The sequence below is a fragment of the Ailuropoda melanoleuca genome, chromosome 10, assembly GCF_002007445.2.
Source record: "Ailuropoda melanoleuca isolate Jingjing chromosome 10, ASM200744v2, whole genome shotgun sequence".
NCBI lineage: Eukaryota > Metazoa > Chordata > Mammalia > Carnivora > Ursidae > Ailuropoda > Ailuropoda melanoleuca.
Window position 1 is genome coordinate 3,834,082 of NC_048227.1, and position 26,237 is coordinate 3,860,318.

At 47.5% G+C, this 26,237-nt stretch overlaps 1 protein-coding gene across 3 annotated transcripts in view; it reads right to left on the reverse strand.

Moving 5' to 3' along the window:
- Window positions 1-26,237, reverse strand: part of RNF216 (ring finger protein 216) — a 146,176-nt gene that overhangs the window by 35,081 nt on the left and 84,858 nt on the right. The gene's annotated exons all lie outside the window — the stretch shown is intronic.

A 26,237-nucleotide genomic window follows, 5' to 3' on the forward strand; every position in this document is an offset into this window, starting at 1 on the left:
TGGAAAACCCAAGGGCATGAGGCTATGAGACAAGCCCTGAGGTTACAATGGGAATCTTGTGTGAGAGCAGATGAAAGAGCGGCAAGGCCGCGGAGAGTGGGCGTCAGGGTTTGGAGGGCGCAGACGGCCAGCTGCAGCTGTGCAGGATGCCTGCTTTCCTGTGCTTCCTGGAGAGCTGGGAATGACCCAGCAAGAGGCAGGATGGGCTACGATGAAACCCAAGGATACCATTTCTTAATGATGATGATAGGAGCCTGCTAATCACTGCAATCTTAGACTGGACACATACGAGGAAGTAGCTCTTCCCGCTACCTGTGGCCAGCTGCATGTCTCGTGGGGCACCGGAGGAAGTGTGTTTTTAGATTCCCATTAGATGCGCAAACAGGCTCAAAGTGAGTGTTCCACACCAGAACCAAGTATCACTTGGTCTTTCTGTTACCCAGCCCCAGGGCCTTCATTTGCACATACTTGCCACTCACTTCCCCAAAGGGAGCCAGGACAATGATGTACAGAGACCTGCTAATGACAGTGCCTGAGACCATCATCCCACCATCATTGCTCCACGTGAAGTTCCTGAAGTTCCGTTCCCAGTCAGAGTGGTAAGGGAGACACTTTTGCGCTGAAAGGAATGGTTAACACTCTCCCTTTCCCTCTCTTGCCCCCTTCAACAAACACCTCCTGAGAGCCTGCCGCTTCGACCAGGCTCTATTCCCAGCAAAGCATCAGTGAACAAATGAGGTCCCACTCCATACAGTCTACATTCTGACGAACAAATAGATAAAGGTCCACTCTGCAGGAAGACCACAAACACCCTGGGCACGAGTGTGGGCGGGGAGGCTGCCATTTGACACTGGTGTGAAGCATAGCCTTGTGTCTGGGTGGCATTCCAGTGTGAACCTGAAGGGGATCGGGCAGGGTGGAAGCTGGGGGGTGAAGTCACCTGGGAGAGCAGGAGAGGAGCTCAGAGAAGCAGCCCCGGGGCCAGCACAGTTGGCCTCTAGTCACTGACACACGCCTGACACCCTTAACCTCACAATGCTCTGCCTAGATGTCCTTTTTCTTCTGGCAACACCTACCCATCAGTTCTCATTTCAAACACTAGGGGCTCTGGGAGACCCAAATGGCCTGGGCAAGAGTTGGCTCCATTTCCCTGGACTCCTAGAGCACTTGGCTCCCACTCTATTACAGCACTTTTGTCTTTTAATTATCTGATTACATCACATCTCCAAGGAGCCAAGCCCTGCTTCCAGGCAAAGACTATGCTCTGCTGACTACTACAGACAGACTTGGAATGGAAGGTTCAATTAATCTTTTTTTTTTTTTTTTAAAGATTTTATTTATTTATGTGACAGAGAGACAGCCAGCAAGAGAGGGAACACAGCAGGGGAGTGGGAGAGGAAGAAGCAGGCTCCCAGCGGAGGAGCCCAATGTGGGACTTGATCCCGGACCGCCAGGATCACGCCTTGAGCCGAAGGCAGACGCTTAACGACTGCGCTACCCAGGCACCCCCAATTAATCTATTTTTTAAAAAGTTACCCTTTGAGTGCCTATTTGGCGTCACATGGGGATGCACTGGTGAATAAACCAGCAAAATTCTGGATCACAAGGTGCTTACAGCCTAGCACACGATGTCTCAGGTGTCTTTTGGATTTCTAGGGCCATGCACTAGGTCTGACCCACACAAGGGACTGAATATATAAAAAACTTCCAAGATGAAGGTTGGCAACACAAAGCACATTCCTCTTCATGTGGAGTTAACAAACACACATCCCACCCTTACTCCTGGGACTTCTGCATTTTATATGTAAAAAAGGCATTTGAAATCTCTTAGTAAAATGAACCCCTTCTCCAAAGAACATTATCTCTTCCTTATCAGGTCTTCATATTTATAATCATGCAAAGTACAATGAGTTCATGAGAAAATCAAGTTCTATATAAGATACTTTCATGGGGGGGTGCTTGCCTGGCTCAGTTGGTAGAGCATACGGCTCTCGAACTCAGAGTCATGAGTTCAAGCCCCATGTTGGGTACAGAGCTTACTTAAAAAAAAGAAAATCAACTGGATTTAATAAAACTTAAAAGCAATCAATATTACATTAAAAAAAACCTTTCAGGTTAAGTCATTATAGCTTGTGCCTTAAGGACACGGGTTATGTCTTTCTTACAGTGGTTTCTTTCTTTGCTCCCCCCTAATTCCCTTCCCCAATCCAATGCACAAAACTATAAAGACCAGTTATTACCAAGAAGCTAATGGCCAAATGGTGACAGATGGTGCTTGACAAAGCGCTGCATCTTTTTAAATTACAATATTCTTCGCTGGCTTTCACCTATAACTTCAGTATGTGGAAACATCTCTCTCCGATTCGGATGAGAGGTGCTTTGCAAACATCAGTGCTTACTAGGTCATGCCTGTGGGAAAGTCAGGACTGAAAAATCCGTCAGCCTGGCTCTCTCCCTCCCCCACTCAGGGCTCGAGAAGGTCAGTTAGCACCTGAGGTCAGACCACAGGTTCCTAGAGCTCCCACCCACCGGAACAAGACAGTCCAGCCTGCCTGGGTCTATTTTTCTTAAAGAACAAACACAATGCAAGCATGAATTCTTTTAATGAGGTCCTGTAATTATCTGATTACATCACATCTCCACAAGAAGTCATGCTCTCCTCAGAGGGATTTCTTTTTCCCTCAAAGGCAGAACCACCTTTGGATTTCTAAATGCAGAATTCAAATCTGGGCGTGGCCAAGCAACACCTCTGGGCAATGGTACCGAAGAATAGACTTCTCTGGGAAAGATTTCACACTGTTATTTTTTTTTTTAAGATTTTTTATTTAGTTATTCGACAGAGATAGAGACAGCCAGTGAGAGAGGGAACACAAGCAGGGAGAGGGGAGAGGAAGAAGCAGGCTCACAGCAGAAGAGCCTGATGTGGGACTTGATCCCATAACGCCGGGATCACGCCCTGAGCCGAAGGCAAACGCTTAACTGCTGTGCCACCCAGGTGCCCCTTATTTTTTGATGGTTATACATACACACACTAATTTTTTAAACATGTGTGCTTTGGATGCATACCCTCCCATTTCTAGATACAGAAGCTGCCTTTGAAAAAAGAAATCTCTAAACCTTACTCCTGCAGATTAGAAAGAAGCCAAGCATTCCTTTCTTCTAGATTCGCTGGGATTAGGTGACAAATCGCAATGGGTGGCTTCGAATTTGGTTTCTGTGCTAATGCTGCCCCCTAGGGATAGAAAGTTAAAAAGGCACTGAGACTTCTGGAGTCGCCCGGCCTGGGAGAGGAGAAATCCAGACTGGGAAAACCAGCTACATCGTGATCACAGCGGCCTGCTTTTTCACTCTGCTATGGGGACCAGGGCTTTTGAGATAAAGTGGGACGTAAAGGCTTCCTGGAATAAAGGTTAAGTTTAATTTTACCTTTACCAGAATAACAAAAATAACAATTCCCTTACAGAGTTATTCAAATACTGATGACCGCTTCTCTCGAATGCCCATTTAACAGAATCCCTGGGACAAGATCAATACCAGGAGGTGGATGTTTATATAGAAATTTCGAGACAAACAGGTGAGTTCCTACTAGGTACTATGACTACTGCTCTGGGCACTGGGGAAGAAAAATGAACAAATACAACCCCTAATTTCATGGAGTTACTGGGGGTAACTTTACGTTAAACCAGTGAAATACATGTAAGACAGGATTTTATGTGCTAAGGAGAAAATTATAGGAAGGAAGAATATTCTGGGGTGCTGAGGGGCAGAGATCGTTCATAATTATAAAGTGGGTGGTTGGGGAAGGCCTCTCTGAGAAGGTGAATTTAAAGAAAGATTTGAGGAAGGTGAGGAAATGAGTTTTATGATGTCTGGGGGAAAGCATTCCAGGCCACTAGGACAGCAAGGAGTGAGGTGGGAATGCCAGTAAAAAGAGACTGGGGTGTCCAGGGCCTGGTAGGCGATGACAAGGACTGTGGCATGTACCCAGAATAAAGAGAGGTTGAGTTGAAGAGGATTTTCTCTACAAGGGCCTGAGTAGGTGAGTCCCAAAGAACGCCTATGTGTGGGCACCCCTTTCATGGAAAGCTCTGAGGCCATCCTGTCCTAGGGCCCTGGTCTCCTGCCTCCAATTTGTGTCTCTGAGAGGGCTGAAAGGGCAGGTGGGCAGGAGAGCAGGGGTCATGACTAAGCCCAGTCCAAAGGGGCTTGCTGACAGAAGATGCTCAACACAATAGTACGAGTTTGTGGAATCAAAGTCACTTATGGGTATGATGTTTATACTATGAATTGCAACCCACTGATGGGTTGTGAAATCATTTTAGTAGATTATTACCAGTGTTTATTTGTTCGTTTATTTTTCAAACTGTAACAGAAAAGAAGATATTGGAGTGCACTCCACATGTCAGGTAACTGTTTTGTAAAACTACTGTTTTGGTTATATACAAGTATATTTACTTCCATACTGGTTTTACGGTTTAGGGGTCATTCGAAACAGTCTGAAAGCCATTAACTTAGGATTCACTCATTCATGAACCAAAAGGTTTACTTTCTATTTTTATTTTATTTTTCAAAAGATTTTATTTATTTGCGCAAGAGAGAGTGCCAGCGCGTGCACAAGCAGGGGGAGCGGCAGGCAGAGGCTACTTGTGGAGCGAGGAGGCCAATGTGGGACTCAATTCCACGACCCTGGGACCATGACCTGAGCCGAAGGCAAAAAGCTTAACCAACTGAGCCACTCAGGTGTCCCAAAAAATTTATGATTTTTAAAAAAAGATTATAGTTATTTGAGTGATTGAGAAAGAGAGAGAGAGAGAGAAAGCAAGCTCATGAGCAGTGGGAGGGGCAAAGGGGGAGGGAGAAGACTCCCCAATGAACAGGAAGCCTGACCCAGGGCTCAATCCCAGGACCCTGAGATCATGGCCTGAACCAAAGGCAGACACTTAAGGGACTGAACCACCCAAGTGCCTCCCAAAAGTTTATTATTTAAAAAAGACTGATTTATTTATTTTGAGAGAGAGAGAGAGAGAGAGCGCGCGTGCGTGCGAGAGAGAGCATGTGTGTGTGTGGGGGGGGACGAGCGCTGGCGCTGGGAAGGGGGAGGACAGAGGGAGAGGGAGAGAGACACTCTCAAACAGACTTCCCACTCGGGGCGGCGAGCCCAACATGGACGGGGCTTAATTCCACAACCCCAAGATCATGATCCGAGCTGAAATCAAGAGCTGGGACGCTCAACTGAGTGACCTAGGCACCCTGAACCAAAAAGTTTTTTTTTTAATTAACTGATTTATTTGAGAGAGAGAGAGAGAGAGAGAGAGAAAATGAGTTGGTGGGGGGAAGGGAGAGGGAGAAGCAGATTCCCTGCTGAGCAAGAAGCCTGATTCAGGACTTGATCCCAGGACCCTGGGGTCATGACCTGAGCCAAACGCAGTCACTTAACCGAGTGAGCCACCTAGGAGCCCCCAAAAAGTTTCTTTAAAGGATGAGAGGCTCTTTCTCAATAGGAGCTCCCAGGAAACACTGAAGAACTTAAAAATGGCCCCACCTCTGGTTTACCCTGGAACTAATGCTTTTAGTGAGGAACAGTGCAGAACAACAGCCTTCATGAGAGCTCATAGCAAAGCAATGTATTAGGAAGTGGTGAATCTAATAATAGATCATCTCAAACTGTTGGAAATAAACACTGCTAGGACTTGGGCAGAAATAAGCCCAAGCACATCTCATCTCTGCTCACTGCAAGGGCTACTCCTGGGCTTCCTGGAGCTTCTGAGAATCCTGGCCTGGCAGGAGCAGCCAGCAAAGCCAGTTCTTGTCCTGCTCAGATTCCACTGTCACCAAGCCCTGGAAGAGAGGCTCCAGATTTCAGGAAAAACCAAAAGACGTATCCCCCACAATATGCTTCAGGACCACATCTCTTATTTTCATGTTGTTAGCTAACCGGGCAGGGGTGTTGAGGGGAAGCAGACAAAAATAAGGGCCCTCACAGCCCAGACCCCAGAGAGAAGTTACCCTCGCTCTCAGAGTTAACATGAGCACTCCAGCCTCCTGTGCAGCTCCACCTAATCTGAGGAATGGGAAGATGTTACCTGAGGCGAGAAAAAGGGGAAATCAGGAATATGCCAGTCTGACCACACTCCAAGGGAGAGGGAGGGCACCGGCCAGCTTGAGCATCTCTGGCCTTGTCACAGCTACCATCCTGCAGCAGCGACAAAAACTAGCCATGCGCTCCCTCTCAGGCGTGCATGTGGGGACAGATGGCAGGGACGGAAGGCCAACGTGAGTGTCTGTGTGATAGTTCTGTGACTGAACTAGCATTCTGGTTTGTCTCTCAACCTCAACGTGTGGATTTGGTTTGGGTCAGTGGGAGGAAATTCAGCTTCTGGACCAATAGTGCCAGACAAACTCCTGGCCCTGGCGCTCTCTTTCTGTGTGCACAAGGCTCACCAGGGCTGCCAATGAAAGACGCAGATCCCAACACTGTGGACCCGGGTGGGTCCAAGAACCTGCATACAGACCAACTTCTTGGGATATTGTTAGTGCAGGCTTACAGATGGTGTTTTAGGAAGCCCTGCCCCAATTACAGCACTGCCTCCCTGTGAGGCCTTGCCTTGGGGGCTTTCCTCTGGGACAGTCATGACTACAGCTCCCTCACTGAGTTGGTTTCCCACAAGGGAAAAGCAAATAAATGCTAATTAATGTCCCTTACCCGAGAGCCTGCTCAGTGTCCCTTTATGAAGTCCGAGTAGATACTACATACACTTTTGACACTTTTTTCCTCCTTGCCAAAGTCAGGGGGGAAAAAAAGGCCTTCTGTACATACTGTTCACTTTTATCTTACTCTAAGGTCTGAGAATGTGCTGTGAGGGAGCAAAGTAGAGAAACCAGGCCCTGACACTCAGGCCTGACAAGCAGGGATGAAGGCCATCTTGGCATTCCTGTGCGCACCTGGTCTGGCAACAGGCTGGGAGATCTGTTCAGCTGGGTTTAAAAAGTAGTAAAATATACATATATATATGTGCAGGGAGCCCGACATGGGGCTTGATTCCAGGACCCTGGGTTCATGACCTGAGCCGAAGTCAGATGCTTAACCGACTGAGCCACCCAGGCATCCCAGTGAAATGTATTTCAAAATACAATGAAAAAAGAAACAGTGAGACCTATAGCACACACCATTCGTGTAAATGACAATCACACTGCTCAGACTCTCTATTTTCTCAAGGCATACACACATTTGGGGACATATACGAAATGCTTAAAGCGGGTGTCTCAGGGATGGAGGTAGGAGCAGGGATTGAGAGATGAAGAAATAAAACAAGACAGGGGTTCTTGCACAGCTGATTCTGATGGTGTACCCTAAGAAGAAGCGTGGCTGACTCAGATTCGCAGACTTGGTTCCAGCCCTTACCCCCAGACTAAACACACTGCCCCCTTTGCCCTGGGTTACTGCCCTCATCCTCCCTAGCTTTAAAAACAGGTGTAGAATAACTGGATTAACTTCCATATTCACAAATCGAAAGGCAGAGTATTACCAACAGGGCATAAGCACAAAAGTACAGGTGTATTCTGGGGTGTATCTTTCACTAATGCATCTATTTTGGTTAGGTTTGTGGATTTATTTCATCGACTTAGTCTAAAAATGACTCAGTTTTAGAATTTGAAAAACCCTGAAAAAACTCTGGACAGTAAAAATTCAAACTAGTAAGAATTAGCATATACTCAGAAAGATGGGTCCTGACAAGTGAGAAGACCTCATGGAATCTCTGATCCTGGGGTACACACGGTTCTGTATTTTTTGGACAGCTTTATAGATATTAGGACTTAGCTTCCGCCTCCCCCCTTAACCATTTGGGATGGAATTCTTACAGTGGAGGGAACATCATCCAATCTTTTCCTGATTATTCACAGTTATGGTCCTGTGGTACATTCCCGACTCTGAGCTGTAACCAGGAAAGCCACTGGAGTCTATCAAGATGTTTGGGCAGTCTGTCCCTACCCCAAATGTCCCCAGGCCACTGGGCCCTTGGAGTCTTCCATTTGGGTGGATGGTTTCTTCCCTGCTTTCAGGTGACCCTTTTTGCTGCTGTTTCTATCTATGCTTAACCTGCCGTGCTTCCTCTTTTTCCCCATCTATCTGTTAAAGAGTTGAAAACCAGATAACTATGCATTTTAGAACTGGGTCTCAAATAAGAATAGACTGATCTGAAGGCAAATCTCTAGTGTTCACCTTGGAGGACAGAGCATCACAGACTGTAATGCTAATTATTTTGGATGCTTCAAAGGCTTTTCAGATTAGCTCCTGCTACCAGTTCAGTGCAGAAGATGAGAAAAGGCAGCTGTGGTAAATTCTTCTCAAAAATGATGATTTTAAAAGCTGCTCTGGCTTGACCTTGATGGACCTCTCCTAACCTGATTATCTTCACCTCCTGGGCCAACACCGTGGGGGGATGGTACTCTCCGTCTCGGCAGACATGTCTGTGGGGACTCTGGGGGTACTAGGTCAATCCCCTCACCTTGTATTGTTTCTCTGAGGGTGATCTCCTAGCCTAGGCAGAGCGCCATTCAGACCAACACCAGTCTTTAGTTATGGCGGTGAAGAAAGATGCCTATGTTTTCGTAATTTACCAGACAACAAGCTTCCCTCTGGCCGGGACATATTCAATCAGTTCTCATCAACAGGCTTTCTCATGAAACCCAACCCACGGGGTTAGTGCAGTGGGAGACCCAGGCATGTTATAAGTCTTTTTTAGATCTGGTGCCCAGGTATCATTATGTTCACCCTAGTTTTTAGGGTCCCTGAACTTTAATGAAGCCCTCTGTCAAGAAAATAAAGACTTGAAGACAGTACAGATATGCAGTATCTGGAACTGTGATAACAAATGTGTGTTTAATGAGGTTAATCAAACAGGGCCTGGATTTATCTGTGTTCTCTCATTTGATAAAATGGAAGAATAAGCTGGGGATATCTGACCCACCTTAAAACACCCCACAAAATAACCCTAGATTGTTATGAAGTACATCTTAACACAATCATAACTTAAATAAAGTCAATAACTTACCTTTGCAAAATGAGGACATGTTTTTCCCCAGGACTCAAGGAGAATGGAGTTACTCTTGAAGAAAGCATGACAGGTTTAGAGATCATGCGGGGGATTTTTGAGAACTGCTTGGGAGGTACAGTCTGAGCCCAGATGTGGGCAGCTCTGGCACGCAGAAGGTTTAAAGACACAGTTTGGATGAGATCACCTGAGGCAGGTGGGGACAGATGCACAGGGGCACAGGTCAGAGCCCCAGGGTGCTCCGGGAATGGTGTGCAGGGCAGACAAAGGGAGGACCAGGAAGCTTCCCAGTGAGGGGGTAATCTAACGTACTAGAATGGGTTTCTAAAATGGGAAGATGACAAAGGAAAGAGGGAGCGAGGGAAACGGATATGCACCATGGATTGGCAAGCTCTATCTTTTGGGCTAGTTTGTAACTCTACATCCCTCTCTCTCGGCCTGAGTAGTGAGGCACATCCTACTACATTTCTCTCTGGTGATGTCTTGTAAAATTTGAGACAGAATTTCTACCATTTTGTAGTCCTAGAGTGACAGAATCCAAAGCCCTTGCAAGTGGTGAGCTTACTGGAACCAAGAGGAGGTACAAGTAACTGACTTAACTCTGAGACCCATCCCACCACTAAATAACACAGATAATTCTTGGCTCAGATTCTGTTAATTATCAATGGGCTAGAACTGCAACATTCATGAAGCATAAGATCACAAGTCAGTAGTAGCAGCTTCCCAGAACCACCAACTTCAGCTCTAACTAAACAAGGAACTCCTAGGTAGACGTTCAGCGTGGAATGTATCAATATGCTCTTTCCAGTATGGTTGGGCTTGTGGCAGGTAGTCGTACCTGGGAGTGGATGGAGAGGAAGAATGGAGCCTCCGCAGAGTTGTTAAAAGTGGGTTACATGATGACCCTTTTTGATACTGAATTTGGACAGTGACTTCTGGAAAACTTGGGAACAGGAGAATAGGTTCTTAAAGGAGTGGCGGGAGTCAGGGTGGGAAACCACCAAAGCGAACAGTAAAGTGGGCTGGGGAGGCGCAGTGCTCTACACCCCTTCTCTCTGGCACTCCTGGGACAGCCCTGTGCATCTGCATTTCTCTATCTTCCCGATACCCTCCCTGCTGACCCCTCAATCCTGCTCTTTAATAATGCTCATTTCCCCTTTCCGAATTGGACTTTGTGAGGAGGCAGAGGCCTTTCCCTTGAATGTGGCCCCCATTAACTCTTTGTTGACCAGTGCAATCTCTCTAGTTGCCTTTTGGTTCCTGTGCCTGGACAAAGACATAAACACGTCCTGTTGAAAGGGTTTTACGGCTCACCACTCCGGGTAGATGGCATGGAGGAAAAAATGACATGTAGGAAATTAAATAAATGGCTTCTGGAGTGTGGTTTCAGGTGCACTTCTGGGCTGGTAATTGGAAAGTCCCCTTGGACTTCCTTCCATTTTTATTTTAAAGCTCACCAGCCTTCCCCACCTGCTGTCCCAACTCCTGAAAGGAATGAATACAACATAATATAGGCAGAAGGAGCCCAGGTTTTAGACATTAAGACAATTTGTTGCTATTTATACTATGGGCAGGCTCCCCGGTCTCTTCTCAAAGACTTACTCTTCAGATCTCCCTGGAGGAGTATAAAGACAAAATGAAAAAATACGTGGCCTCGGGGGTGATGTCTGGCACTCAGAAGCGGTCCCTCTGCTGCCATCATGAGTGGGCTCCACTTTCCCGAGATACCTCGGACTACTCTGCCATTTCTGTTTCCAACTCTCGAAGGATTAGAGCATCAGCAACAAGCCTCATGTTCCCTGGGGCTTGTTTTCTATACTTGCATGTAGTGCAATCTGGGTATATGCCTGGTTTTTTTTCTTTTTCTTTCCTCATATGGTTTGCACGGCAGACTCTACGATGACACTATCCACTTACAATGTTTACTAAGTGCGCACTGAGGATGAAGCAGAGAGCAGGGTGTCATCAGCAGTGCTTGATGTTATCGAACTGTATGCTCGCTTCAGGCTTCAAATATTAGCAACAGCCCCACACAAGAGCCTAATCCTTCAGCTGTGAACCCTGGCAATACTCTGCTTGGACTACATCTGACCACAAAGTCCTTTCCTTTTGGATTCAGGGCCTTGCTCACTGCCCAGGGAGTGGAAGTCCATTTATAAACCATTCACCTGCCCTCAGCCACACAGTTAGCTCCTGGAAAAGGGATGGAAATCAAGGGAACCATACATTTGTAAAGGTTTTTAGGATGACTTTCCTCCAAAGAATTCACAGTTCTCCCGAATTTTTATCATAAGGAGACAGAATTCTGTCTTCCCAGAAAGAACAAAGGTAAAGCAAATTTAAGAGTATAATCACTTTTGGGGCACCTGGGTGGCTCAGTCGGTTAAGCATCTGACTCTTGATCTCAGCTTGGGTCTTTATCTCAGGGTCATGAGTTCAAGCCCCACACTGGGCTCCACACTGGGTGTGAGGCCTACTTAGGGAAAAAAAAAAAGGTGTAATCACTTTTGATCCTTCTTGGCCACTTCAAAACTCACTAATTCTGTTTTGGTATCAACTGAGGAGGTATAATGATGGGCTGTTTAATTCTTGTCAAGGAGGCTAAGAAAACCAAGAATAACACAGCTTTTTGATGTGTTGCAGAAGACGGTCCCCTTCCTCTAGTGTTGGAAGGAAGGTCCTGTCCTTGACCTTAGCTGGAAGTTAAGGTAATCCCATACTTCACAAGTGCCATTTATGCAGCAGGCTTGCAAAGAGAACGTTGCTGCCCATGCTGGTAGTTTTTCACCTCCTTAAAAACAACAACAACAAAACAACCCTCCCTCCCTGTAAAAAAACACACACAAATCAAAAAACCCTCTTCAGAGTAAACAGCAAAGCTGGGCTTTCGGTCATTCCCTCCTGCTGCTACTGAAGTACGACAAAAAGGAGTCTCTCTTGGGCACAGGAGATATGAGTGGAGCATGCGGGTCAGAGAAGGGAGGAACAAAATGTCAGCCTGACACTGTGGCATGATAAGCAGTGCGCAGGGGAGATTCCCAGCTTGGAAGGCACAGCAACAGGGCCACCGACACTGGTCTCAATAGAGAAACACTTCATGATAAACAGCATGGACATGCCACTATTTTTCCAATCCCCTATTCCTTTTATTTTCCCAGTTCATAAGCTTTGACAACTCCAGTTATGTTATGACTGTCTTTCACATATTTCTGTTACGGAAAATAGCACAACACTGTTTGGTTAGTACATCACCCACTGGAGGTCTCTGGACACCTTTCCTACATTCCTACTCACATGGCTCTTTCTCCAGTTGAAAACTAGTCCTCTCCTTCAAAATAGGAGCGGTTTGTTTAATCAACGATTTTTAGTTCTGCAGGACATAATACTATAAAGAATATTGGAGAACATTTAACACAGGCAGGTGGCTACAGATGGTCCCCTCAGGGGACCTTGCTCCTCAAAAGATAAGCAGCAGTGTCTGTACACAAGCTCCTGGGTACATGCAGAACAACCTGGGCTCTTCAGAAGGTCAAGTTTTGCTATTGGCAATTATAGGGAAGTTGACTATATTCAATCATTATCCATTCGTGTACTCAACGCCCCTGAAATCACTCCACCTTGCTTCAAATGGAAGGTGATCAACAGATTCATCAGTAAGACACCAAAAACGTATTAGAGAGTGAGGTGTCAGGAAGGGCTGGCAGTGAAGTCTACAACTGTTCATGTTTGTAAATCAAAGACAACTATCAAATAGCAAATATTGCTGAAAATGAAAATACTGTGGACAACGCATTTTGGAAAGCACTCTTGTAAACGATGCTGACACAGCTTCAGGACTGTATATAAACTGTTTGCATTGAGCACTGTGGCTGCCTGCCGATGCAAGGACCTAGTGACGCGGGGAGGCAGGCTTGCCTGCTGCCATGTCATGCTGGGGCAGCTGCCAAGAGGAGATATTCAGGCCCAAGGGAGAATGCTGAGCTGACCGTCTGAAGACAAACCATCTTTTATTGTCTTGTTTGCTTATTCTGGGTATACATTTTGGGTCCCGTTAGCTAGAGTGACTGTAAAACAAACCTTAGGACGCCACTTCTTAAACACTGTCACAAAAGTTTGATAAGGGAGAAATGAAATCAATACTGCGTCCCTACCACTCTGATTCTAAAGCATGCTTAATCCCTACTCCTACTTTTTCATTAGTTTCTTCATTCAAAAACCTAAACGTGACCTCTGGAAGCAGAAATGCAAGTAAAGTACCGATTGTGAGTACATCTCCTAACACCGCATGTTGCCAATGTGACTTCCCTACCGTCTTTTCCAAGCTGTCTTCAGGATTCATCCGCAGCCCCAGCTCTCAGTTCCTGTTACAGGGCCTGCACAGGGGGAATGTGCAGCGGTGGCCACATGAGCACCCCACCTACAGCTTTCCTGGAGGGCAAGAGTCCAGCCCAGGAAGGTAGAGCTCAAGGTCCACAGTGGCAAATGCCCTAGTCACACACCATCCACGTTCCTAGAGGGCTTACAGTGCTTCCCATGAGCACCTGGCCCCGCAGAGAGCTGCCAGAGGATAGCCTGCTCTGGCACCGCTAGTATCTGTTTTCATTCTTAATTCTTTCCTCACAGCAACTGTTCAAAATAACAACAGATGGACAAGAGGATACAACTTCACTAGAAGCCATTGCCTTTTGCCAGGCTCCTCAAGCTCTGCTCTACTCAGGTTCAGAAGCAGCTGCTCCATGTGCCTGGATGAAGGCTGGACCTGGAAATACACAGGGGAGGCATTTGCTAATACTCTAATTGATTTGTCTTTGGCTCAATTATTAGCCCAATCATAACTGGTCCTGCTTTTTATTGCTCTCCCAACAATCGGACCCAGTAAAAAAAAAACAAAAAACAAAAACAAAAAAACAAACCAAAAAACCCACATCATTTATTTGTGGCTGTTATGGACTGAATGTACAACCTCCTCCCCGTAAGTTCAGATGTATAAGTCCTGACCCCCATACCTCAGAATGTGTATCTACTTGGAAATAAGACTTTTAAAGAGGTGATTAGTTTGACAAAAGGTACTTAGGGCAGACCCTAATCCAATCTGACTGGTGTCCTTAGAGCAAGAGGAGATTTGGACACACAGAGCGAAACCAGAGATGCATGTTCCCGGTGGAAAGGCCAGGGAAGGACACAGGGAGAAGGCGGCCACCTGCAAGCCAAGGAGAGAGGTCTTAGAAGAAGTCAAACCTGCTGACGCTTTGGTCTTGGACTTACAAACTTCAGAAAAATAAAAATAAGTTGTGAAGTGTGAAAAAATAAGTTGCTGTTGTTTAAGCCACCCAGTCTGTGGCATTTGGCTATGGCAGTCCTTCAATGTTAATCAAACACTAGATGGCGGCGCCTCCAGAGCACTCGTGATCCCCTCCTGCTGCCCTCCGATCTTCGTACATGCGGAGGACTCTAAGTCATGATTCTTGGGGGGACAGATGGGAAACACAGACTGTGGAGACTATGACTAAGTCCCAGAAAACCAAGAATGTCACCAATTTATTTCTAATCCAGATGAACACACGGCTTCCTGGAAGTAGCTGCCTCTAAACATGTGTTTACTTTGGGGAAACAATCTTGTAGTTATAGCCATTAATTAATCAAAATTTTAAACAAGTAATCTCTACACCCAATGCGGGGCTCAAACTCATGACCCTGAGATCAAGAGTTGGATGTTCTACTGACTGAGCAGGCTAGGTGCCCCTGTATCAGTTACTTTTGTTTTCACTAATGATGTCAAATACTTGCACCCTACAAAATGATCAGGTTGGAGAGTTATGTTTGCTAAATTTAGTAAAAAGGAGCAAAGCAACCAGCCTTAGAATAACCAACCCCACCACCTAATAAGAGTGGAGCGCTTGCAATGTGAAGAGATAGTTTATGCTACTGACCAACTTCGACAGGAATGAGACTCTGAATATATTTTCTGGGAACAAAGAGAGGTCTCCAGAATTCACAAAATACACGTTGAATTAAATTTGCATCCATCTTCCTGTATCCTCTCGCCGGTACCAACAACAAATAATTAACGATATTTAGGTGTGATTAATTAACATCTATTTCAACAAATATTTATCAAGCAAGACAGACATTGTGTTAGGAAGTGGAAATAAAACCACGAATAAGACTCTGCCCCTAACTGTGAGGAGATGGTAAGGTTCAAGAACCCAGCTGCCAAGCAAAAGTGAGATGCAGTTTGCCCAAAGTTTTAAATTTAAGAAAAGCCAGAGATCTGGAATTTTATACAAAATCTGATTTTATATATCAGAAGCTAATTAAAAACTAGTTCCTAATGTCGGTGAGGACTCCACAAGCATGGCTGTGAGCTGGATCTGGCGGGTGTGTGTGTCCACCTTACAACTTCTCAGTTTGCACGTCACGGGTCAGGCCTAGGACTGGATACAGCGGGGGACAATTACTGGCACCAAGGAAACATTCACAACCTTGGCTCTAGGCTGAGTTTGTACATTTTGTACATTCATCCACTGAACTGCTAATACTTGCCAGCTTGGTCCCCTATTGTCCTCACCACTCTCCACCCACCTTTGTAAAGGAATCACATGCAGTTTTCCTTAACTATTGAGTGAGGAAGGGGCCAGACTAGAAAGAAGCCTGGAGCTCTAGAAGCCACTGTAGATTCTCCCCAGGTGATGTGAAGGAATAGCAAGGCTGACTTGGCATTACAGGGCAGCTGGGAGGGAGGAGACTGGGGGATGGAGTGCCAGTCCAGCATGAGACTCTGGGCCAGGTGGAACAGGAAGATGGAAGGTTCTGAAGAATCTCTTCCATCTGGCTAAAGAGAAGAAACACAAACAACCCTAAGAACCCACAGCCTATGAGAAAAATCTGCTGCTCCAGGACTCCTAGGAAAGACTGTTCAAAGAGGTGCCGTTGCTCCCTCACTTGTAGGAGCACGGGGGGAGCCTTTATAGCAACGTGGATGCAAAACGGTTAGTGCTTCAGCTGTAACATGGTAGAACTCCCACAATTTAACTGAAAGCTTAATTTTTTATTTTAAGATAACAGCGTGGAAAGCAGCAACGGTCCTGGAGCACTCAAATGAGGCGCCATTTAGTCAGTGGCTGTTACGAGCTAGTTCCTGCACAGTGTGCTTCCCGCCCACCGTCTCAGACGCCAGACCAGGGCCATTGTGGGCCCGCGTGTGCGGCCCCAGGCTGCGTCTCAGTGGACAGGGAGAGGCGGAAGCACACAGATCCCGAGGCTCACAGCACCAACTCTATCGAGTTCGGGTTCCAAACAAACTCCCTCTTCCCCAGACCCGTACCTGAGAAGTTTATGTAAACTTTAACACAAAACAAAGCTGGCAGTGAAAGTGTTGACGGCAGGTGTAAAAAAACAAGACAAGCCCTGTCCCAGCAGACCTGCAGCAGAGCCAGTGAGCAGTTTCCCGCAGAAGAAATGGTGCAGGGCGCTCCAGGCCCACTGCTTCAGTCCAGTTTACCCGGCTGTGCGGCTCCCCCAGCTTCAGTGGTGCTCCTGGGACACAACCGACGCCCTGGACACCTTGAGAGGGCACAGCAGGGGGAAAGGCATACCTGGAAAGAGCAGCCCTGAGCTGGAAAAAGCTGATCCAATCTAAGACCTTATTTTTATCGAGGAACAGCACTTTACGCCTAACAACTGGGAAAAAAAAAAAATAAAGGACTCACAAACACACAGGACAATATGAGAACCATGAAATACAGAAAAACCACCTGCCTTCCTTAGGTCTCAGGCTCAGAGTGCTTCCCCTCTAGCCATTGTCCCACGCTGTGATTTCAAGGCTGACCTTGGGCCCAGGACCAGGTGTGCGTCCAGCTGGGCTGCTCCCACGGGACAAGAGACTGCATGCAGGACACAATCTCACCAAGGTCCCTATTTACATTGCTTCTTCTTTTTTAATTTATTTGTCAGAGAGATTTTGTTTTCCTGCTGAGCAAGGAGCCTGATGCGGAACTCGAACCCAGGATCCTGGGACCACACCTGAGCCGAAGGCAGATGCTTAACCAACTGAGACACTCAGGTATCCTGGGGTTATTGCTTCTTAAAAGACAAACCAAGTAAAGCCATGACCTTCTATTTTTTTTTTCTTTTTAAAGATTTTACTTATTTATGAGAGAGCGGGAGCATGGGGGGGGGGGCGAGAAAGAGGGAGAAGGAAAAGCAGGCTCCCTGATGAGCAGGGAGACAGATGCAACTCAATCCCAGGACCCTCGGATCATGACCTGAGCTGCCGAAGGCAGACGCTTAACTGACTGAGACACCCAGGTGTCCTGTTAAATGACCTTAAGAAGAAGCCCAATCAGAGGCCCAATTTAAATAAAATACCACTACAGAATCTAGATGTGCACAGCCTTCCCACCCAATATTTTAAGAGCACTCTGAGAGAGAGCTTCTAAGGTGTGGAAAGCTGAAAAAGACTTTACTTTGCATTATTTCTAACCGGTCAGGGTGTTCATTTCAGAGCAAGCACGTATTACGTGGGAGACTGCTGAGCACACATTTCTACTCATTTCCCTGCCTCCGAACACTATGCGCTCTACTTGCTGTTTGTGCGTCAGTGTCTTCAATCTCACTAAAGGTGCGCAGGACAGAAGTCCTACCCATCATAGGATGTGACTGCTAATGATATAACCATTCTTTTGGCTTTCTTACCATTTCCCCCATCTTTCTACCATTAAGGAAAAAAAAATCTAAAAAAGAAAAAAATAAGATGTAGACCATGATTGAAATGTCCATATACAGTGTTTAGCAGATGATGATAATAATAAGCCCTTATAAAGGCATTGTTGTAAGCACCTACAGTCAGGATCCTCTGGGTGGAAAGAAATTACTAAGAACCAGTCTGGAATCTGGCCATTCAATTGCTAATACTGAGGGTTAAGAAGCCAAACAGCTAATCCCATTCTGGGCGTGTCTGTCATTACCTCACTACCATTTACTGTCCAGGGTCCTGGGACAGCTGCTCAGAACATTCCAGGAAAGAATATGCCCAGAGGGTGGGTCATACATGCGGAGGCCATTAGGGTTACTGAATCAGAACCCAGGAAAAATCACAGCAAGGGGATACTACAATGTGAAGGAGTTGGACAATTAATTTCCTGTTCCCTTCCTGGTTCCAGCAGAAGTCAGTGGATTACTCCTTTACGTACAACAGCACACAATCTCACGCCCCACCCTCAAAGCAAAACCACACATGACTACTACCAGGTCACCAGATTCTGCAACTGTTCTATAATTAACTGTAATTTCTACCTTCTGCTTGATTCCTATCTTGATCCTGGAGGTGCTGGAGTTTCCTCCCAGTTCGGAGATGAGCTCTCCAGTGCAGGCTTGCCTAAATGCATCCCTACTGAGCCAAAGGGCGCTGGCTTGGGAACTGGCAAGCATCCAGCCCGGGGCCAGAATCTAGGCTTTTTTTGTGAGGCTCTGGGGCCCTCTGCCGGCTGCCTTCTGTAACTGTTAGCTCCTCATTAGACTAGTAAGAAAATCACTCTTGGAAATCTACTACCCATCTTGGGGCCATTGACAGACAAGGCTTTCTATTCACTTAAAACATCCACGTACAGAGAAACACAACACAGCTTTATGTCATCTGAGCTCCTGCAATGTAAATATTTTATCCACATCTCATGAACAGGATGTGCAGAACGGTATCTTGTGACTAGTCTCAGGAAAGGAAAGAACTGTCAACGGTCTGCCTGCCGAGATAATCCTCTGATGAGCATCACTGTCTCCCCAACTACATAAGGTTAATCTTGTCACACAGACAAGTGGTATTCAGAGAGATGAGTGTGACAGGGCTCCCCACACAACCGGTGGTCAGGAATGCTGGGTACATCTGAGTCCGCCGACTCGTCCACTTACTAAATGGTGACCACAGGTGGGTGGGTGCTTCATCTCCCCCAGCTTCGGTTTCCAAATCTATAAAAGGGGATGTAACAGGGCTATGGGACTGAATGAGAACTCACGGGCAGCACGTACAGTGTGGCGACACACAGCAGTGACTGTCCGTGTTAGCTGCTGCTCTGCGACGCTACCATGACTGCTCACCTGCTCACTGCCCTGCCCTTCCTGTCCGGTTGCAGAACACCCTGCCTTAGGGCATCTCTAGCAATCAGGAAGGAGAGGCCCCTCACACAGAAGGTGACAGAGCCTATTTCTGGGCACTAGCTCACCAAGTGAGAGCTGGCTTCTCTCACTTAAAAAACAGAAGGAAACCGAGAGCTGACAGCACTGAGAGTGACAAAGGACTGGGCAGCAGGTCTGCAGAAACAGCCGAGGAGGCCAGACACTGCAAGGGAGCAGTGTGAGCACCTGGAAACATGGGTGGCATGGGAGGTTTACCGGTTGCTTTCCAATACCCCCCACCCCCCGGACTGGAAATGGCCCTGAGCAGAGCAACAAGGAAATGTATGGGAGCCCCAAGTATAGGATCTTGAAAAGACCACTGAGTAAGGTTGCCGAATCTGAGAGGAGGGGCTTCGATAATGCAGCAGGATGAGTGACGAAGGCCAGCACTGGACGAATGCTTATGGACTAAGTACCTTCTTACCTTAAGTCACTCAATTCTGGTAACAGACCCCGCCCCCGTCCCCCGCCCCGCAAGGGTGCTATTCTCCGCTCCATTCTGCCACATTAGGAGACTGGCACAGGGTGGGGTGGGTGGCAGAACACCACACTGCTACTGAGACAGGGGCCGGGGTCTCAACACAGGCAGAGCTGCTCCAGCCGGGCCCACCGACAGATTGACAGCCTGCTCTGCCACCACCTAGGGACTTTGGGCCAATCTCTCAGGCCCAGAATGGAGCTGCACAGGGAACACCATTGCCTGGCCCACCTCCCAGGGACAGGTTGTGAGGACACCAGGGAAAGTTGGGCGAGGCCTTCCGACAGGGGGGAAGCTGACCAGAGAGCCCCTCAGCAGTCCTCCCTGCCTGGTGTTTCTGGGAGCTGACGTCTGCACCACATAATCAGTTATTTGACAAGCCTGAGCTCTAGGTGCTCTGGCAATGGATCACAAAATCAATCCACTGAAATCAAGCAAGTGAAAGAACATTCCTGTCGTGGAATCTGCCAGTGAAATGTGCTGTTGCAGGATGCAATTAAAGAAGAAAGTGAGCAAAAGCAAAAGCAAAGCACCAAGAGAAGGACCATATTTCTGTGTGTGCATTTAAAACACCTGGTCTTATGGGAACAGCCACAGGAGTGCCTTTAGAACTCGCCCAGGGGGGCGCCTGGGTGGCTCAGTCCATTAAGTGTCAGACTCTTGGTCTCAGCTCCGGTCTTGTCTCAGGGTCATGAGTTCAAGCTCCATGCTGGGCGTGGAGCCTACTTAAAAAACAAAAACAAAAAACAACTGGCCCAGGAACAGCTAGAACATCACATAGAATCCAGAGCCAGCCCCCACCACACTCTGATAAAGCCAGCCACTCCCCGCCAGCTCCACAGGCCAGCCCACCCATGTCTGCCTTTCTGCTGGTGACAGATGGTCCCGCAATGAGGGCGGCAGTGCGGCTGCACGAGGTGCACACTCTGTCTTCATGCCGCGAGCTGCCCTCACTGCTCTCCCTGCCTCCAACCTCTTCTCAGCTCCATTCCCTCCTTCAAACTGCTCTCAGAATATCCTTCTGAGACACTGAATGTGATCACGTCGTGCCAGTTTCCCACCTTGGATGGACTTCCCACAGGGACTGTCCCCCTCCCAGCCACGTCACCTCCCCACCCACCCTTGGAAACACTTTCAATATGCCCCTCCCTACAGCAGCCTTCTAGGTCCAGTCCTGGAGTTCCTTCTCCACGATATCCGACTCTCCCAGGCAAAATCACTCAACAACCCCCGCCCCCCCCCGCCATTGCCAGGCTCTGACGGCTCCCCTAAGCAGCGGGCTTGCAGCTCCACCTAGCTACACATTTCTGATACACGACCCGGGATCCCCTTGCCTCCCCACAAAGCTGTTCTTAGTCTCCCCTGTATCACTAAAGAACACTACTACCCACTAGCTAGTCCTTCCAACTCCACCTGAGATCCCCCCCACTCCTGTCTGTGTCCTGAAACCACCACCATTTCTGGCTGAGACCACAGAAGGAGCTTAGATTTTGATTCTTACTATCGCTCCAGGGCCTGCCACCGTGTCTCCAACAGCTTCTACCCTTCTGGGAGGAAAACCACTAGCCCTATTCCAGCACACATCTCTTTCTAGCTTATTCCAAGGGTTTTCTCAAAGCCTCAAGGGTCAGACAGGACCCCGAGCATCAAGGATGGGTGTCTTCCTCCTTCCTAAGTCTACCAACTGACCACATCATGAATGTTTCTCTGCGCAAATTACTTGGGTAACGTCAACAACAAATTTCGTTAACTCAACTTGGGACAGTTTTATCTGGTGAGCTGGCCCAAGCCTCACTGGTCACAACTCCCACATGCCACAGACAGCCCACTGGCCTGCTTGAGTGCATTATTCACGGGCCTGGGCGTCCAATCAAGTGCCACACTTCAATTCTGAGTTTACAAATGGGAAACACTTCCAGAGTGGGAAGGGAAAAGACCACACTCAAAAGCAAGTTCAGAGCCAAGGCAGTGGCCTCAAAGTATGCATGCAGGACCTTCTAAAGAAGGCTACAAAGGTGACGGAAGGTGACAGACTCCCGGTGCCACCACCAACCACCTTGAGGGAACATGTTCACGCTCTCAAGACACAGCTTTCTTTGTTCTTCTCCCACTGTTTCGTCACCCCAGCAGCGGCTCTCCTCACGGCAGGGACAGTCAAGAGATGCCCGCACTTAAACAGCAAGCATGCCTGTCCACTCAGAGGACAGCCGAGAGCACAGGAGGTGCTGTGCTGCCAGGACAAACCGCACGGGCTTTCCCCTTTCTCAACTGCAAAGTTCGTGGATTCTGTACCTCACGGCTGGCCCACACTGGCTTTTGCTCAAACGTGGACTCTAAAACTTCCTATTTTGTTTTGAAATCCTTTGGAAACACCTCCAAAGCTACTTCACAAAGTAGCCCTTCACAGCTGTCAGTGTCCCTCTGGAAGGACAGCCAGTCTGAGCTGAAGAACAGACTATGACACTTTTCCTTTTAAAATAAGCAGCATGTACTGGAGGAAAGAACTATGTGCAATCCTTTTGGAAAGAATTTTGGAAGTCTCAAGAAAATGGATTTTCTTGGACCCAGGAGTTCTACTCTAGGGGTCTATTCTAAAGAATAATTCTAAAAAAGAAGAGACTTTATGTATAAAGCCCTGCACTGCATTATTTGCAGCAGCAAAAGTGGAGAACACTTTATACCTTGGACTCGGGGCACATGTCATTCAACCAAAGCACATCTGTCGGACGCAGGTTTACAAACAGTTTAAGAACGCAGAAGGTGTTTCTATCAGGCTAAGTAAAAAAAAAGAAAAAAAAAAAAAGCTCGGCACGACGCGGTACTTATGGAGCAATTACGATCATGTGGCAAAAAGCAAACGAGAGACCACAAGCTGAAGATACAGCATCACACGTCAGGAAGCGGGAGATGGGGACCACAAGGATCTGTGTGAACCTGAGCAAGTCCTGCCCCCTCTGCTTCCTCGTCAATAAAAATGGGGAAAGCAAGTACCTGGCAGGATCCCCACAAAGATAAATGAGAAACTGTGTGCACCCCATAAAGGATAGCTGCTCTCCTCACACAGCGATGAGAGGGACAGCTGGGGCCTCCCACATTCCTCACCAGGCCAAGGTAGGTGCAATGTTATCTCCTTGCTCTCTGGGAGAAGTAACCTTGGCCACAGGCACCCGGGCATCATATTTTATTTAAGATTTTTTTTTAAATTTACATATACTTGACAGAGATAGCCAGCCAGCGAGAGAGGGAACAAAAGCGGGGGAGTGGGAGAGTAAGAAGCAGGCTCCCAACGGAGAAGCCCGATGTGAGACTTGATCCCGGAAAGCCGGGATCACGCCCTGAGCCGAAGGCAGAAGCCTAACGACTGCGCTACCCAGGCACCCCCATAATTTAATTTTTTAAAGATTTATTTATTTATTTGAGAGAGAAAGAAAGAAAGCACGAGTGTGCATGCAGGAAGGGGCAGAGGGAGAAGTAGAGACAGTCTTAAGCACTCCATGCTGAGCGTGGAGCCTGATTCCGGGCTCAATCTCAGGACTCTGAGATCACCACCTGAGCCGAAACGAAGAGTTGGACCCTTAACTGTCACTAGAACCTTCTAAACAGATGTGCTGGCCTCAATCTTGGCTCTGCCGTCTATGGTGTGTACCTTACCTCTGAGCCAGGTAGAGGCCACTTTTAGGCAACCAGGCTTGAATAATGGAAACGTGAGTACGGCACAAGGGCCCACAGCAACCACCGGGCTGAATGTAAACAGGCCCATCAGGCGACCCATCTCGAAATAGCCATAGGCCCTAACTCACCCAGGGGCTACCTGTGAACGGGCATAGGTACCACAAAAGGGAAATTCCGTATGTTCTCATACCTCCTTAGCCCCCCCTTAACTCTAGCCCCCCCCGCCACCATGTCCTGGCAGACAGCCTCCCCTCTGCTGTCCTGCCCACTGCTTCCTTGCGGTGTGTTCAGTAATCATCTCTCTCTCTCGTTCTGCCTCAGGTAAATCCTTCCACCACCTGCGCCAGCGGCCCCCACCTGATCGGGTCACCCCACAAGCCTCAGTGTCCCCATCTGGTAATATGGGGGTAATGACATCTCTTTCAGAGTTACTATGAAGCCTGGGGATAGTTTTAAAGAGCTTAGCACAGCAGCAGATAATCAATGAATTGTACAATTATTGTGGGGGGATGTGGGGTACAGGACAGGGCAGGGGAAGCTTTTAAGGAAAAACAGTAACATTATGATATGACAAGTTACATATAGTGAGAAGGCTGGCTGTGGCTGAGATAAGGACTAGATAAAAGCATACGGTGATGTGTGAAGAAGGGGGCAGAAAAGCAATTCAGCCTGGCCAGTATGTGACACTGATTTGTGATGGCCGAACATGGGGTTCCACTAGCTGGGCTTTCTAAGCTGAGCCTGTGCATTAAAAAGCAAAAACAAAAACAAAACCATCCTGATGCTCAAACTACTGCCAGTTGTTGTTCTTCCTGACCTGCTGCAGGAAGCACCAGCCACCACTCCCGGAGTGTGATGCCCCTGGGTTTCTGGAAAGCAAGCGTGGCTTATGTCAGTGGCTGCGAAGATCACCCCCAGGAGCTGTGTAGTTTTCTCAGGTCTGCTCAAGGCCCGGAGGCCTGTGCCCTGGCTGCCAAGACGAGGGGAACAGGGCAGCCTCTACTGATACCTTAACAGCCATTCTGATGGGCTCCCAAACAACATCTGCTCAAGGCACACCCTTAGCTTTCGTAGGGTACTCTCCTGTAGCAGGAAGGAAACGTGGAACTCCTGCAGGGGCAGACTGCTGCTCCCCAAGCCCAGGCTCAGGCTGTGCAGGGAAGGGCCATCACTCAACACTTTGTCGACCTGCTCAGGCTGAGCCCAAGCGCCCAGCCCTGCTGCCGTGCGCCGCACACCGGAGGAAGCCGGCTTCTGCTGGCTATGCCTGTGCATCCACTCAAACCCGCCACCCTTGTTCCTGGCTGCTCATTCCACACTCTACCCCTTACAGGGAGCCAGACCGCAGAGAAAGAGAGTGAGCCTTCAGTGACTGGCTCTGGGCTGCAGGAACCAGGAAAGCTCCCCACAATTGTCATCCACCACAGATGTGGACACGAGGGTGGCAGCCTGAGGTGGAAAGAACACAGTCGCCTTGAACAAAGACACCTCCTTCTCTTTGCCCCACAGGCTCTCAGGCCTCCTCTGCCTTCACAACTAGATGGGTAACTGCGATCCATGTCAGGAGAGGGGACTTCCACTGGCCCGTCTGGGGTCCAAGCTCTGGTGCAGCCAGTGCCTATTCCTCCTCCTCACACAGGCCAGCAGGGTTGAAGGACCCAGGGTGCTAGACAGGATTTTTAAGTCTCTGGAAGAGCATGGCTGTAGAAATTGTTCTGTTATTTTATTGTCCTGGATGCCAAGGGATGTACACTAAATACTGCTACTTTGAAAATACAGCAAGCTCTAAGATGAGCTCCGTAGAGGCGACTTCTACTACCTTTCCCTTTCTTCCCCCAACTGAAAGGACAAAGTGATGAGCTGAAAATGAGCGGGGAGGGGCTTGGTGGGTAAGGAAGCATGTCTGAGCCCCCTCCTCTCACAGACACATCCAAACAGCAAGTCACCAAGGCTGGAAACGTTGAGCTCAGGGGTAATTAAATCAAATTAATCTTGGGAAAAGAGCTTTAAATATTCAAAGCCCCATTAATCCTCACGCCTTGTAATTAAATATGTATGTTAAGAAGGCTTGGACAAAAGCAAAACATTTTCAAAATGTGAATTCTTTACATTCATAGCATTATAATGCGTTCTAAGTACTGATCTTGTAGAAAGCTATGTGAAAAATTCAGTGAAGTACACGTTGTAAAAACATGGCAGAAACAATGTAGCTACAATCTCTGGCCATCCTGAGCTTTAGAAAAATGAGCCTTGATAAATATCTTCACTGTTTTCAGGCTCCACATCATTTGCCCATTGATAATCCCCACTTAGTTTTAACTCTCCCTGGTCCTTACCCTTTTGGGTCTCGACAGGGCAGGAATACCTCCATACCAGTCTTGGAAAAGTTCTTTGCTTCTGTTGTCCTGGGATCCTCTTGTCTGTTTTATTTTCTCGTTAAAACATCGATTTGTGTCATCTTCCAGGGATAACCTTCTCCTTGATAATCAACCACTGAAGAGACTGCGGTCACCCCAACCTATTGTGTCTTAGAGGGAAGATATCCAATTTCTGAAGATTAAAGGTGTCACCTAAGAACCTTACAAACATCCCTTTCTTTAACCTCAGACGACCCAGTGAGACAGGCAGGCATCATCATTACCCATTCTACAGATCAGGAAACCAAGTTACTAACAGAATGAAGAACTTGTCTAGATTACACAGATTATGCCCAAAATTCTTACTGGCATTCCATAATTAGCATACTACCATCCTGTTGTTTTCTGTTTTCCAGGAGGAAAAAAGCAGCTGTTCTGATGAGTTTATTAATGTTTGATGGAAGGTACTAGCTTTTGAAAATGAAACTAGAGAGGTGATTTGAGCAG